This window comes from Lissotriton vulgaris, chromosome 1_1 (assembly GCF_964263255.1).
Source record: "Lissotriton vulgaris chromosome 1_1, aLisVul1.2, whole genome shotgun sequence".
NCBI classification, from domain to species: Eukaryota; Metazoa; Chordata; class Amphibia; order Caudata; family Salamandridae; genus Lissotriton; species Lissotriton vulgaris.
In genome coordinates this window covers 927,873,434-927,886,714 of record NC_141685.1, presented here as the reverse complement: position 1 = coordinate 927,886,714, position 13,281 = coordinate 927,873,434, and the positions used below count along the sequence as shown (strand labels likewise).

Sequence of the window (13,281 nt, the reverse complement as noted above, 5' to 3'; positions counted from 1 at the left end):
TGAGTCTTGAATGGCAGCGACCTCTAGTCTGTGGCAGCGACCACAGCACCAGACTTCCTCTGATCAGTGAGGCATATTTCCATGTGCAAGACCGACTGCACGGGATGCCACTAACCCTGAACAACACAAGCCGATCCCACATGTGTAACTGCGTCCTGAGTCCTGAATAGCAGTGACCCCAAGTCCGTAGCAGCGACCACAGCACCAGACTCCCTTCAGTTTTATTTGTTGTTGTTTTCTTTAAATAAAATGTTTTATATGTAAATCTATACATGAGTAAGATACTTGTTTGTCCAACCTCACAGGGACATCATGGTGTTAAACTTTGGGGCAGTTATTGTGGGAATACTGGTGATGTCTGCAGTTTGCACCAGCTTCTGAATAGCGTGTTAGATTTATCTCAACTTTAGTTGCATTAAAGTGCTGATAATGAGATGCAGAGTAGCAGTTCCTGTGCAAAAAGACTCAACATGCACCTTTACGATATATTCTAAATAGTAAAATCCTGTATTGAATTGTACTGTGGAAGTGGGGGCATTTACAGTGTACACACAAAATCAATGAAGAAATCTCATTGTATTTATATTGATTATGAATAGTGACTCAGGTGCTGGATCTTGATGGGATACACTGCCCAGTTTGCTTATTTTTCTGTACACGAAAAAAACACATAACAACTTTCACAACAAAAGGGAAAAACTGTGATGCGAAACAAATTCCGTCAATAAGCCGCGTTATCACAAGGGATTTTACACCTGCTTTCTACTGGTGTTAAGCAGGACGACTACCTTCAACATGAAAGGGAACACAGCCAAGAGCCACACCGGAACACCCACAGGTGCTATAGAGTCAATGAGCATGATGCACGGATACCCATGAAGGCTACAACACTAATCGTAACAACCCCAGGACTGCCAATGTCCCTGAGCAAGTGTGTCTGTGTGGTCATTGTGTTAGCACGATGGGCACAGGCCCTGCAACATCACAGTGTGCTGTCTTCAGCAGACTTTACCATGTCACTTTAGCGTTGGCAGTGAGCCTGGACGTGTAGCTATGCCCGCATCCTCCTCCATGCACAAGTATCGTGTGCTGGTCCGGTATACACAGGTCAGTGCGGGGGTGCCTATCCGGCAAGGGGAATGGGGTGTCGAGGACTTGTCCATGTGCAGGAAGTGCGGTAAGTGTGTCTCTGTGTTCTGGTGTAGCCGCCACAATGGCCGCAGCAGTCGATGTCGTAAAGTGGCATGCACCACCTCCAAACGGCAGTGTCTCGGTGTGGTTAGAATGCCACAGGACTGGCGCAAATAAATAGGCATTACAACGGTGTACCGTAGGAGTGCACAGGATACAACAGCGTACCTCACAAAAGTGTGGTGGCTCATGGGAGGGAGAAGCAGCTGTTTGCAACATAACCTGAAGTGAACCCGCCCATGTGCCACATGCTGGGCATCTCATCCACGATGTTCAGGGTCGCAGACATCCCACAATACCCACGACCGACCTTTGTATACATCCTGTATGAATGCAGCTAGTGAAGTTACTGTAGGGATGAAAGGTTCTTTGAGCTATCTTTCGAGCATTTGTGTCCTGTGTTCGATTGTGCGAATGTTTGTGTTTGGAGAACATTCTGTTGGATGTTGGTGTACTCTGCTTACTATGTGTGTGTGCTGCATTGTGTGTGAGATATTCCTTCATATGAGGTTTTGCTCACCCTTCTCCCTTTCAGGCAGTGTTGTTTACACTTCTATGCTTGTTCAGTGTTGTGATGTTGGCGGGTTGGTTGACTTGTGCTCCTTGTTGGTGTGTTTAATTTTGGCCATAGTTTGTCTGTAGTTGTGCTGTACTTAATTGTGCATGTGTGCCACAGTGCCCATCTCCCCTCGCCCCCCCACTCCCTGCTTGTTCCTCATCCTGGTGATGTTGTGTATGTAATTGTGTTCCTCTACACATAAATACATGTAAAGAACAAATTAGAATAGTTCCTTGATTCTTTTAGATAGCAAACCTCTCTATTGTTTCTTTTTTTAATTTTCTATATAAACACTATCTTTAATATTCAAGGGCACATAGAACACACTTTCTAGAACATTGTATAACACATGCAGGTTAAAAGTTCATCCATTCATATATATGCAGAACAGAGTTGTTGCGTATTAGCGTTTAAGGTACTGCAGTGGTGTTTGGGTAGTGTAAGAATCATGCTAGAGGTAGTGTTTTAGAGTTTACAACAATGCACTAATGTTTGGGTAATGTAAGGGGTCATGCTGGGAGTACTGTTTTAGGGTTCAGGGTAGTGCAGTGGTGTTTGTGTAGTGTAGGGGATCATGCTGGGAGTAGCGTTTTGTGTTTACAGCAGTGCTGTGGTGCTTGTGTAGTGTAGGGGGTTATGCTGAGAGTAGTGTTTTAAGATTTAGGGTACTGGAGTGGTGTTTGGGTAGTGTAGGGATCCTGCTAGGGGTACTGTTTTAGGGTTTACGACAATGCAATGGTGTTTGGGTAGTGTAGGAGGTTGTGCTGGCTGTAGAATTTTAGGCTTTAGGGTAGTGCAGTGTTGTTTGGGGGTAGTGTAGGGGGTACTGCTGAGGGTAGTGTTTTAGAGTTTATAACAGTGCAGTGGTGTTTGGGTAGTCTTTGGGTACTGTAGGGGATCGTACCAACAGACTGACTCACAGAGCTCCAAACCGAGGGACGGGCTTCTAAAGGCATACCCGCGACCAGGTGATAGGAGGAGAGGCAGCGTGAAAGGCACATCTCACACAGACACAGATGCCAGTGTTGCCTTGCACAGGTAAAACTGTGGACCCAATGGCTTCTACACAGAAAGATGCAAGCTGACAGAGTAAATCACAAAATGACTGCTAACACTTCCTGGTTTCAACCATTCACAGCCAATAAGCCGCAAGCTAGTGCTCATAACCCCTCTGGCAATCACATGTCAGAATTCTCTAATATCGATATCTGTCAAATCTGAAATTTGTCGAAAACTACTCAATGGATTTACACCATTTAAACAAAAGTGTGCTTTCTGGACCATCACCTTTCTCCCTTCCAAATTTGGTGTAATTCCGTTCAGCAGTTTCACCTGTAGTCTTCTGAAAAATTTTGTATGGAAATTGCATGGAGAAAACATGTTTTAGGACCCTATTTTTTCTCAGCCCCTCCTACACCATTCACCCCCAAACTTTTAATATAGGAGCTAATCAAAAAAAGAGAACCTTTTTGGATAGTTTCATAAAGATTCCTCAAACAACGCCAAAGTTATAAGTATATAGAAGACTTCAGGAGGGGGGCAGCGCAACCCCGCTCCCAACATGAGTGAAGCCCCAGGGCTGCGCGGACCCCCGCAACCCATGCGAGCACCTACTATTATTTTTGAAGAAATACCCATGGAACCTAGCCCACTCAAGGACCTCATTAAAATAAAACGCGAGAACCCGCGACCCCAGCACAAATTTTTGTCGATGTTTTATTTTTTTTAAAAAACCTTTGTTTCTCAGTTTTTGGGTGACTCGCTTCTACCGAGCCACAAGATGGCTGCCAACACTTCCTGGTTTGGAGTGCTGGCAGGCAATCACAGTGAAGCTCGCATACAGGACTTAGGCTCCGCCCAGATATCAATCGTGTATGCCAGTCGAGTAGGGCTAGGAATGGTGTTAGCCCAAGAGCAGGAGCCAGGACGATGGGCGGCTTTAACCCCTACTGAAAAAGGATATGCTCAAATCGAGCGGGAGGCGCTTGCTATCTCATGGGCTGCAATCACTTCCATATGTACTTGACTGGCCAACCCTTCACATTGGTAACCGACCATCAACCGCTGGTTCCCCTCTTCAAGGGGTCAGCTCCTCACCCGCCCCCCCCCGAATTGAACGATGGGCTGTCCAACTCCAGCCCTACCAGATGGAAGTGGTCTATCGACCCGGGGTGAAAATCCCAGCTGATTGCCTATCTCGACACCCATCCCCCCAGGAGGAGGCCGATGATACAGAAGGGTCAGAAAAGTATATCAGGATGGTCTCTGTTGCCGCATGTCCTCAGGTGATAACACCCGAAGAAATCAAGAAAGCCGCTGAACAAGATTCCATATACACCAAGACCCTCCAATCGGTCCAGGAAGGATCCGGAAAACATACCTCCAGCAAGCCATAATGTGGGCACCATAAGACCATGAAGAACCGACCAAAATATGGAGGGTGAGGAGCGAGCTGAGCGTCACACAAGACGGGTTACTACTACGAGGCCCAAGGCTAGTGATCCCCCAAGCATTGAGACGAGCAACCCAATTGGCCCACGGAGGCCACCATGGCATCACCAAAATGAAAATTGCAAAAAACACAGTTGATGGACAGAATGCAGAACAATGTATTACAAAGATCTGGGCCTAAATCCATCGTTTTTTTGCACTCCACACCACCCTATGTCAGACACTGGCTATATGCAAATCAGCCTTGACCCTGTGCCTCATGGGAACAGTCCAGCCCGAACTACCAAGCCATGTCTTTCCTAGACCGGAATCAAGCATCCAAGGACCGGTTTCTGGCTATCAGCCTTCTTCAGCCTGGATAGCTTGACTCCAGTGATGTGGAGAGCCTGGGACTCATGTCTGAGCATACCCAGCCCACTCGGGTGAGGTCTGACCCTCCCCCAGATGGCAGACCCGCCCGTTCATGGCGGGAAAATCGAGGAGGGAGTATAAGACGCCGCTCCCCGTACTGCAGCTCGTCACTACATCGTGGAGCTGGGGAGCGGCGCAGAAGAATTTTGAGTCCCACCCACCCACACCTACGCACCAGCAGTGTCGCAGTGCTGGCGGATAAGAGAGGTACAGCGGATGGTTATGGAGGCACACCGACAGGGCGGTGTGTAGAAGGAGCCCACTCACACTGGGATGCCGAACGGCAGGGTGAGTAGGATGACAAAAGGGGGTAGCAGACAGAGACGGCGCTCGCAGCCCAGACCCGGCCGGACGGCAGGGCACAAAAAATAGACTAGCAAGGTAGCGAGTTGGGGCCTAACTCTGGGGAGAGGCTGCTCCCCACACGCAAAGGATCATGGAAGCCAACAGAACAAGTTGGATCACAAAAGTGCCAAGAAAGGAGATACGCCTATAAGAGAGCAGAATAACGAACTGTCATGGTGATTCATGATTATAGGATATGCAGAGGAGGCATGACAAGCAAATGATTTATGACCAAGAATGATGGATGACAATGGAGTTATGACAATGTAGCACAAATAATTTATGACATCCAACTTATGGGGGTCCATCACACAAATGATTTATGGTACACAAATGATTTATGACCCTGTGATATGCAAATAAGTGATGACAGATAATGATTTATGCCCGACAGAATGATTTGTGACCAACAGTATGATTTATGACAAATGATTTATGACAGGCAACGCTAATCATGTATGACGTCCAAGTTATCATAACACTAAATGATTTATGACATGCAGATGATGTAGGACGCATGATTTATGATATGCCATGATAAATATTTATGACCCTGGCCATAAAAGTGATGCCCAGGGGACAAGATGTGTTGGTATATATTGGTAATAAAACTGCGCCAACAACGACCACAAATACTACAACTTGTGTTGGCTGTGATTTTCGTAACATGTCTGTTTCCGGAGTGGGCCCTGTGCGGGGGTTATTGCAGAGGCCGGCCCCTGAAGGGGGCCTTGAGGGCCGGCGCCATAACGGACGCCAGCGCCCAGGAAGGATCCGGTTCTAGCCGCCGGGAAGGGCCCTAAACTAAAAGGGGCACTCTCGTCGCTGCAACAACTTGCGCCAGGATGGCGCCTAGGCACCCGGCCAATGGGGGGGGGCAGGTGAGGTCTGACCCTCCCCCAGATGGCAGACCCGCCCGTTCATGGCGGGAAAATCGAGGAGGGAGTATAAGACGCCGCTCCCCGTACTGCAGCTCGTCACTAAATCGTGGAGCTGGGGAGCGGCGCAGACGAATTTTGAGTCCCACCCACCCACACCTACGTACCAGCAGTGTTGCAGTGCTGGCGGATAAGAGAGGTACAGCGGATGGTTATGGAGGCACACCGACAGGGCGGTGTGTAGAAGGAGGGCCACTCACACTGGGATGCCAAACGGCAGGGTGAGTAGGCCTGACAAAAGGGGGTAGCAGACAGAGACGGCACTCGCAGCCCAGACCCGGCCGGACGGCAGGGCACAAAAAATAGACTAGCAAGGTAGCGAGTTGGGGCCTAACTCTGGGGAGAGGCTACTCCCCACACGCAAAGGAGCATGGAAACCAACAGAACAAGTTGGATCACAAAAGTGCCAAGAAAGGAGATACGCCTATAAGAGAGCAGAATAACGATCTGTCATGGTGATTCATGATTATAGGATATGCAGAGGAGGCATGACAAGCAAATGATTTATGACCAAGAATGATGGATGACAATGGAGTTATGACAATGTAGCACAAATAATTTATGACATCCAACTTATGGGGGTCCATCACACAAATGATTTATGGTACACAAATGATTTATGACCCTGTGATATGCAAATAAGTGATGACAGATAATGATTTATGCCCGACAGAATGATTTGTGACCAACAGTATGATTTATGACAAATGATTTATGACAGGCAACGCTAATCATGTATGATGTCCAAGTTATCATAACACTAAATGATTTATGACATGCACATGATGTAGGACGCATGATTTATGATATGCCATGATAAATATTTATGACCCTGGCCATAAAAGTGATGCCCAGGGGACAAGATGTGTTGGTATATAATGGTAATAAAACTGTGGCCAACAACGACCACAAATACTACAACTCGTGTTGGCTGTGATTTTCGTAACATGTCTGTTTCCGGAGTGGGCCCTTTGCGGGGGTTATTGCAGAGGCCGGCCCCTAAAGGGGCCTCGAGGGCCGGCGCCATAACGGACGCCAGCGCCCAGGAAGGATCCGGTTCTAGCCGCCGGGAAGGGCCCTAAAATAAAAGGGGCACTCTCGTCGCTGCAACAACTTGCGCCAGGATGGCGCCTAGGCACCCGGCCAATGGGGGGGGGCAGGTGAGGTCTGACCCTCCCCCAGATGGCAGACCCGCCCGTTCATGGCGGGAAAATCGAGGAGGGAGTATAAGACGCCGCTCCCCGTACTGCAGCTCGTCACTAAATCGTGGAGCTGGGGAGCGGCGCAGACGAATTTTGAGTCCCACCCACCCACACCTACGTACCAGCAGTGTTGCAGTGCTGGCGGATAAGAGAGGTACAGCGGATGGTTATGGAGGCACACCGACAGGGCGGTGTGTAGAAGGAGGGCCACTCACACTGGGATGCCAAACGGCAAGGTGAGTAGGCCTGACAAAAGGGGGTAGCAGACAGAGACGGCACTCGCAGCCCAGACCCGGCCGGACGGCAGGGCACAAAAAATAGACTAGCAAGGTAGCGAGTTGGGGCCTAACTCTGGGGAGAGGCTACTCCCCACACGCAAAGGAGCATGGAAACCAACAGAACAAGTTGGATCACAAAAGTGCCAAGAAAGGAGATACGCCTATAAGAGAGCAGAATAACGATCTGTCATGGTGATTCATGATTATAGGATATGCAGAGGAGGCATGACAAGCAAATGATTTATGACCAAGAATGATGGATGACAATGGAGTTATGACAATGTAGCACAAATAATTTATGACATCCAACTTATGGGGGTCCATCACACAAATGATTTATGGTACACAAATGATTTATGACCCTGTGATATGCAAATAAGTGATGACAGATAATGATTTATGCCCGACAGAATGATTTGTGACCAACAGTATGATTTATGACAAATGATTTATGACAGGCAACGCTAATCATGTATGATGTCCAAGTTATCATAACACTAAATGATTTATGACATGCACATGATGTAGGACGCATGATTTATGATATGCCATGATAAATATTTATGACCCTGGCCATAAAAGTGATGCCCAGGGGACAAGATGTGTTGGTATATAATGGTAATAAAACTGTGGCCAACAACGACCACAAATACTACAACTCGTGTTGGCTGTGATTTTCGTAACATGTCTGTTTCCGGAGTGGGCCCTTTGCGGGGGTTATTGCAGAGGCCGGCCCCTAAAGGGGCCTCGAGGGCCGGCGCCATAACGGACGCCAGCGCCCAGGAAGGATCCGGTTCTAGCCGCCGGGAAGGGCCCTAAACTAAAAGGGGCACTCTCGTCGCTGCAACCACTTGCGCCAGGATGGCGCCTAGGCACCCGGCCAATGGGGGGAGGGCAGGTGAGGTCTGACCCTCCCCCAGATGGCAGACCTGCCCGTTCATGGCGGGAAAATCGAGGAGGGAGTATAAGACGCCGCTCCCCATACTGCAGCTCGTCCCTAAATCGTGGAGCTGGGGAGCGGCGCAGACGAATTTTGAGTCCCACCCACCCACACCTACGTACCAGCAGTGTCGCAGTGCTGGCGGATAAGAGAGGTACAGCGGATGGTTATGGAGGCACACCGACAGGGCGGTGTGTAGAAGGAGGGCCACTCACACTGGGATGCCAAACGGCAGGGTGAGTAGGATGACAAAAGGGGGTAGCAGACAGAGACGGCACTCGCAGCCCAGACCCGGCCGGACGGCAGGGCACAAAAAATAGACTAGCAAGGTAGCGAGTTGGGGCCTAACTCTGGGGAGAGGCTACTCCCCACACGCAAAGGAGCATGGAAACCAACAGAACAAGTTGGATCACAAAAGTGCCAAGAAAGGAGATACGCCTATAAGAGAGCAGAATAACGAACTGTCATGGTGATTCATGATTATAGGATATGCAGAGGAGGCATGACAAGCAAATGATTTATGACCAAGAATGATGGATGACAATGGAGTTATGACAATGTAGCACAAATGATTTATGACATCCAACTTATGGGGTCCATCACACAAATGATTTATGGTACACAAATGATTTATAACCCTGTGATATGCAAATAAGTGATGACAGATAATGATTTATGACCAACAGTATGATTTATGACAAATGATTTATGACAGGCAACGCTAATCATGTATGACGTCCAAGTTATCATAACACTAAATGATTTATGACATGCAGATGATGTAGGACGCATGATTTATGATATGCCATGATAATGATTTATGACCATGGCCATAAAAGTGATGCCCAGGGGACAAGATGTGTTGGTATATAATGGTAATAAAACTGCGGCCAACAACAACCACAAAAACTACAACTCGTGTTGGCTGTGATTTTGGTAACATGTCTGTTTCCGGAGTGGGCCCTGTGCGGGGGTTTTTGGTTCAGGTCTTATTCGATGGCCATGGACTAGGGGCAAAGATTTCACTACAGCAAGCAATAATGTTGTATGTGATTGGATAAACTTAGAAAGGCCTCTCAGCATTGGGCAGTCAGGAGTTATGACAGGGTGCCCTTTATTATTGGGGTCACTGAATTGCTTGGTGTCTTAGCTTTGGAAACACTCAAGCCTCATGCACACCATATTCCTAAATTATCATTCGATCGGAGCGCATTTTTCCTTCTTTACTTTCCAGTCCTCCACCCCAGCTCTTCCGCATGAGAGGCGCTATGTAATTCGCCTTACAGGGTTTCGGCTCTTACAGCTGTCAAAAACTGTGAGCACTATATGTCCCTACAGCATTCAGGAGCATGAGCAGGACATTTCTCTGTGTTCATGCTCTGAAGTTGGTGAAATACACTTTTATAACGATTTATCTGCCATTCTGAGGCTATGTGGGCGTAAGCTGCCATGTTTGACATGACGCACGCTCCGGTATGTGTTTTTTTGTTGTTGCGCAGTTTGGTCCTTTCTTTTGTGCTTTGCACTTTAGGGCGGACTGCTAGACTAATGGATTTGCCCGATTGGGTCTTCGAGGTTGGAGGATAGGGTGCATGCGCCTTTGCATCAACCCCCTGCTGACCTGTGAACATGGGCTACAGAGCCAACTTTCTGACTGAAGCATGGACGACCTTTCTTCAGACAGCTTCACGGCAAAACTAAATATGACGCCGGGATGAAGAGCCCTAATTGGGGGGGCAAAACCGGTCCTGGGTTGCTTGTGCTCCTGACCTAGCAGTTCGTGCTGGACTCTTCCCATGAACGGCAGGGGGAAGACTGATTTGCATAAGGCTGGGTCCAAACTGAGGAGGCGTGTTGGACAAAAGAATTATGCATTCAATGCTACCCTGAATTATTGCCAGTGGTTAGACTTATTGCAAGCATTCCTCCCATCACCTTTGGCGTGTTTGAAGTAAAGTCTAGTGGCCTGCTCTGAACAACAAACATTTGCAATGCAATAGGTCTCGCATTTACGCTAGTTTAAGCTCCTGGCATTGTACATGGCAATGCGTTTTATTTATGTTTTAAAAACCAAAACATGAATAAAAGGCATTGTCATTTACAATGCCAATAGCTCAAACTTGTGTAAATGCGAAACCTATTGCATTGCAAATGCTTGGTAAGCGTTGTAGGAGAAGTGAAATCCTTTAAAGAGGGTAATTTTCTCTCTGGACTTCCCTTCCCGTTTTTAAACTCAGGAGCAGCAACATCGTTGTGGTGTCAGCAGGGCTTTAAGGGAAAGTTTTTTCAATAATATATACAACAAGCCATAGTTGCTGCTTATTTGTCTTGTGCAACTAACAACCATTGACAAAGCCAATAGTCCTGCCTTGTTGTAGGTATGATGTTACTTGTTGTATCATATATCTGGATGCAATGACAAACCGCGAAATACAGGTCGGGCGGCACACTATGCAAAGGACAGATTTTTAGCTTGTCTGTTTTTAGGCCATGCCCTTAATTACATTGACCACGCCCCTTTGAGAGGCCCCCCCAGTTTTTTCATCATACTTACAGCCCTGCCCAGTCCCCATGAACCCCTCCTTCCACCAAACACAACAATATCAAAAGGTTGTTGAGGCTGCTGGTGACACCATAGGGTATTTTTTCATCCCTTAATGGGCATTGACTGCTTGCAGCCTCAAAAGACGAAATGGAAATCCAGCCATCGCGTGATTTCGGCTCCTCGCTGGGTGACAGCTTGAAGGAAGCCGAAATCGTGCAAGCAGGTGTCCTCTCTGCTCACAGTGGGGTCATTTATAACCGTGGGCGTAGGACTACGCAACACTCGCGTAGTTTGCGTAGTTTGAACAACTACACGCTACGCACATTGCACGTAGCACAGTGCAAAAAATTGTAGCGCAGCGGGCATTCTTTGCTTGCTCGCGGCCCTCAACGTCAAGTTGGCGACCGCGAACAAAATAACATCCCGGCGAGACTTTTTCCCCGTTCACGATCAGCAACTTCAAGTTGCCGATCGCGAGCATGGAAAATAAACCACCTGGCGAGATTCTCAACACGGGGAGGTCAGGTTTCTCATTGCGAGTGGTCGCGTATGCTCACGACCGCTCGTGATGAGAAACTACCAGCCCCGCACTGGGCATGGGGAGCACCGGGCAATCCCCCGGTGCGCCGCATGGGTGGGGGACGGTTTTGGGCTCCTAGGGGCCGTTTTTGTTACAGGGCCATTTTGCAGCATAGCTGCAAAATCGGCCCTGTAACAAAATCAGCCGAAAACCGGCCCAGGCAAAGAGCTCGGCGGCACCTCTAACCCCCCCTCCCCCCTCAGTGGGGAGGGTGGGGCCAGCCGAGCACTTTGCCAGGGCCGGTTGTGGTTTCCAGTCCGGCCCTGGTAACGACCAGTCCGCATTGAGAAAGCTGCAGCTCGAGTACAAATCTACTCTAGCAGCAGAAAATGACAGCATGCACTGTTCAAGATGCGGTTTGCAATGATTGCACAGTGCGGACAAGCATCCGGCAATGCAATCAGTGAGAACATCATTTTGCACAGTGCACTACGCAGTTTGCGTAACTTTCGTAGTGCGAAATGCACTTCGCGTAGCTACACGTAGCGCTACTACGTAAACTACACCCAGGGTTAGTAACTTATAGAGAAAGGGTGAGCAAAAGAGTAAGGGAAGGAAAGATACATTTGAGAGTCTTAAGACGGTCAGACTAAAAGAACAGGAGGAGAAAGCAAGGAAACGTGAAAAGAATAAGCAAGAAAATATGAAAGGAAGGGTGAGAGAATTAATGAATGTAAGGACGAAAGGATAGAGAGCAGATTGAAACGATCGATATTTTTTTTATTTTAAACGATCGATAATTAAAGTAGTGAATGGATGGGTAAGTGAAAATATGGATGCATAGAGATATTGATGGGTAATAGCATTAAGGATGTACGTATAGCTATATGTGAAAGGGTTAAAGTATGGCTAATGGATGTGTGGATGGAAAGGAGAAGATGTTAGTAGAAAGAAGAAAGATGCTCGGAAGGACGATGAACGGGTGAAAGCAATAGATGTACTCACTTCTCGTGCTTTTCGGGGTTAGTGGTGTGGTTCAAGTGGGGGAAGGCGCTCCAGGGGATTCAGGTGTCCCCACTGCGCAGGTCTCCCCGTCAGTCCAGGTGTTGCCTCTCTCTAGGGGTCTCCTTTGAACGGAGGCCCTCTCTGCGATGCTTTTTAAGCGGGCGGACAGCCGCTGAGGGCGGAGAGGAGGGCGGGGCGCCACACCCTCCACTCTCGCATTGCTGCCCTGGGGCAGTTCTGAAGATTGTATTTGTTATAGTTGAGTGACATGGGGCGGATGGTAGGTGTCGGGACGGCCTGGGTGTAGGAATACACCGGTGAAGCAGGTCTAGTGAATGTCAGACGACCTGTCTGACAGAAGGGCCGCAGAATGTAGTCTCAGGTATTCACAGACCCTGGGGCCGCCCTGAAGGGTAGAGGGTTCAGTCATGCGCCTGGACAGGGCACGTGTGAGTATGCGAAGGGGTATGTGACCTCCGGGATGGGTAGCTCTCTGGTGCCTGGTACAGTAAAGGCATGTATGATCTGAGAGACCTTCAGGGCTACTGGAATTATGCTGAGGGAGGGAGGACCAATCTTTATGCGGCAGGCTTTATTTGCTAACGAGAAACCATGAATTAAAGAGAGCGGGAGCCTCCTGCCCCCACCTTACTCTTTATTTTACAGACGGCGTATTAGCCTCAATCTCCCCGCCCCCTCCCCAGCAGGGGTGTCTGGTGGCATGACACAACGTGAGACAATAGTTCATACCGTTCACAATAGACTACAATAGTCCGTCTCTGGGGCTTTATTTTATTTTTATTTATTTTATGCGTTTTTATATAGCGCAGACTTTACCCGAAGGCATCAGAGCGCTTCACAATAGGAACAGTAATGATACATGAGGAGAAAATTAC

At 48.2% G+C, this 13,281-nt stretch overlaps 1 protein-coding gene across 1 annotated transcript in view; it reads right to left on the bottom strand.

Annotated features, from left to right (window-relative positions):
* The window catches only part of LOC147748189 (deoxyhypusine synthase-like), a 237,855-nt gene extending 225,354 nt beyond the window's left edge, over positions 1-12,501 (bottom strand). Inside the window, exon 1 of the mRNA XM_086959106.1 lies at positions 12,386-12,501. The gene's annotated coding sequence lies outside the window, so the exon portion shown is untranslated. The remainder of the gene's footprint in view (positions 1-12,385) is intronic.
* Between the last annotated feature and the right edge of the window lie 780 nt (positions 12,502-13,281).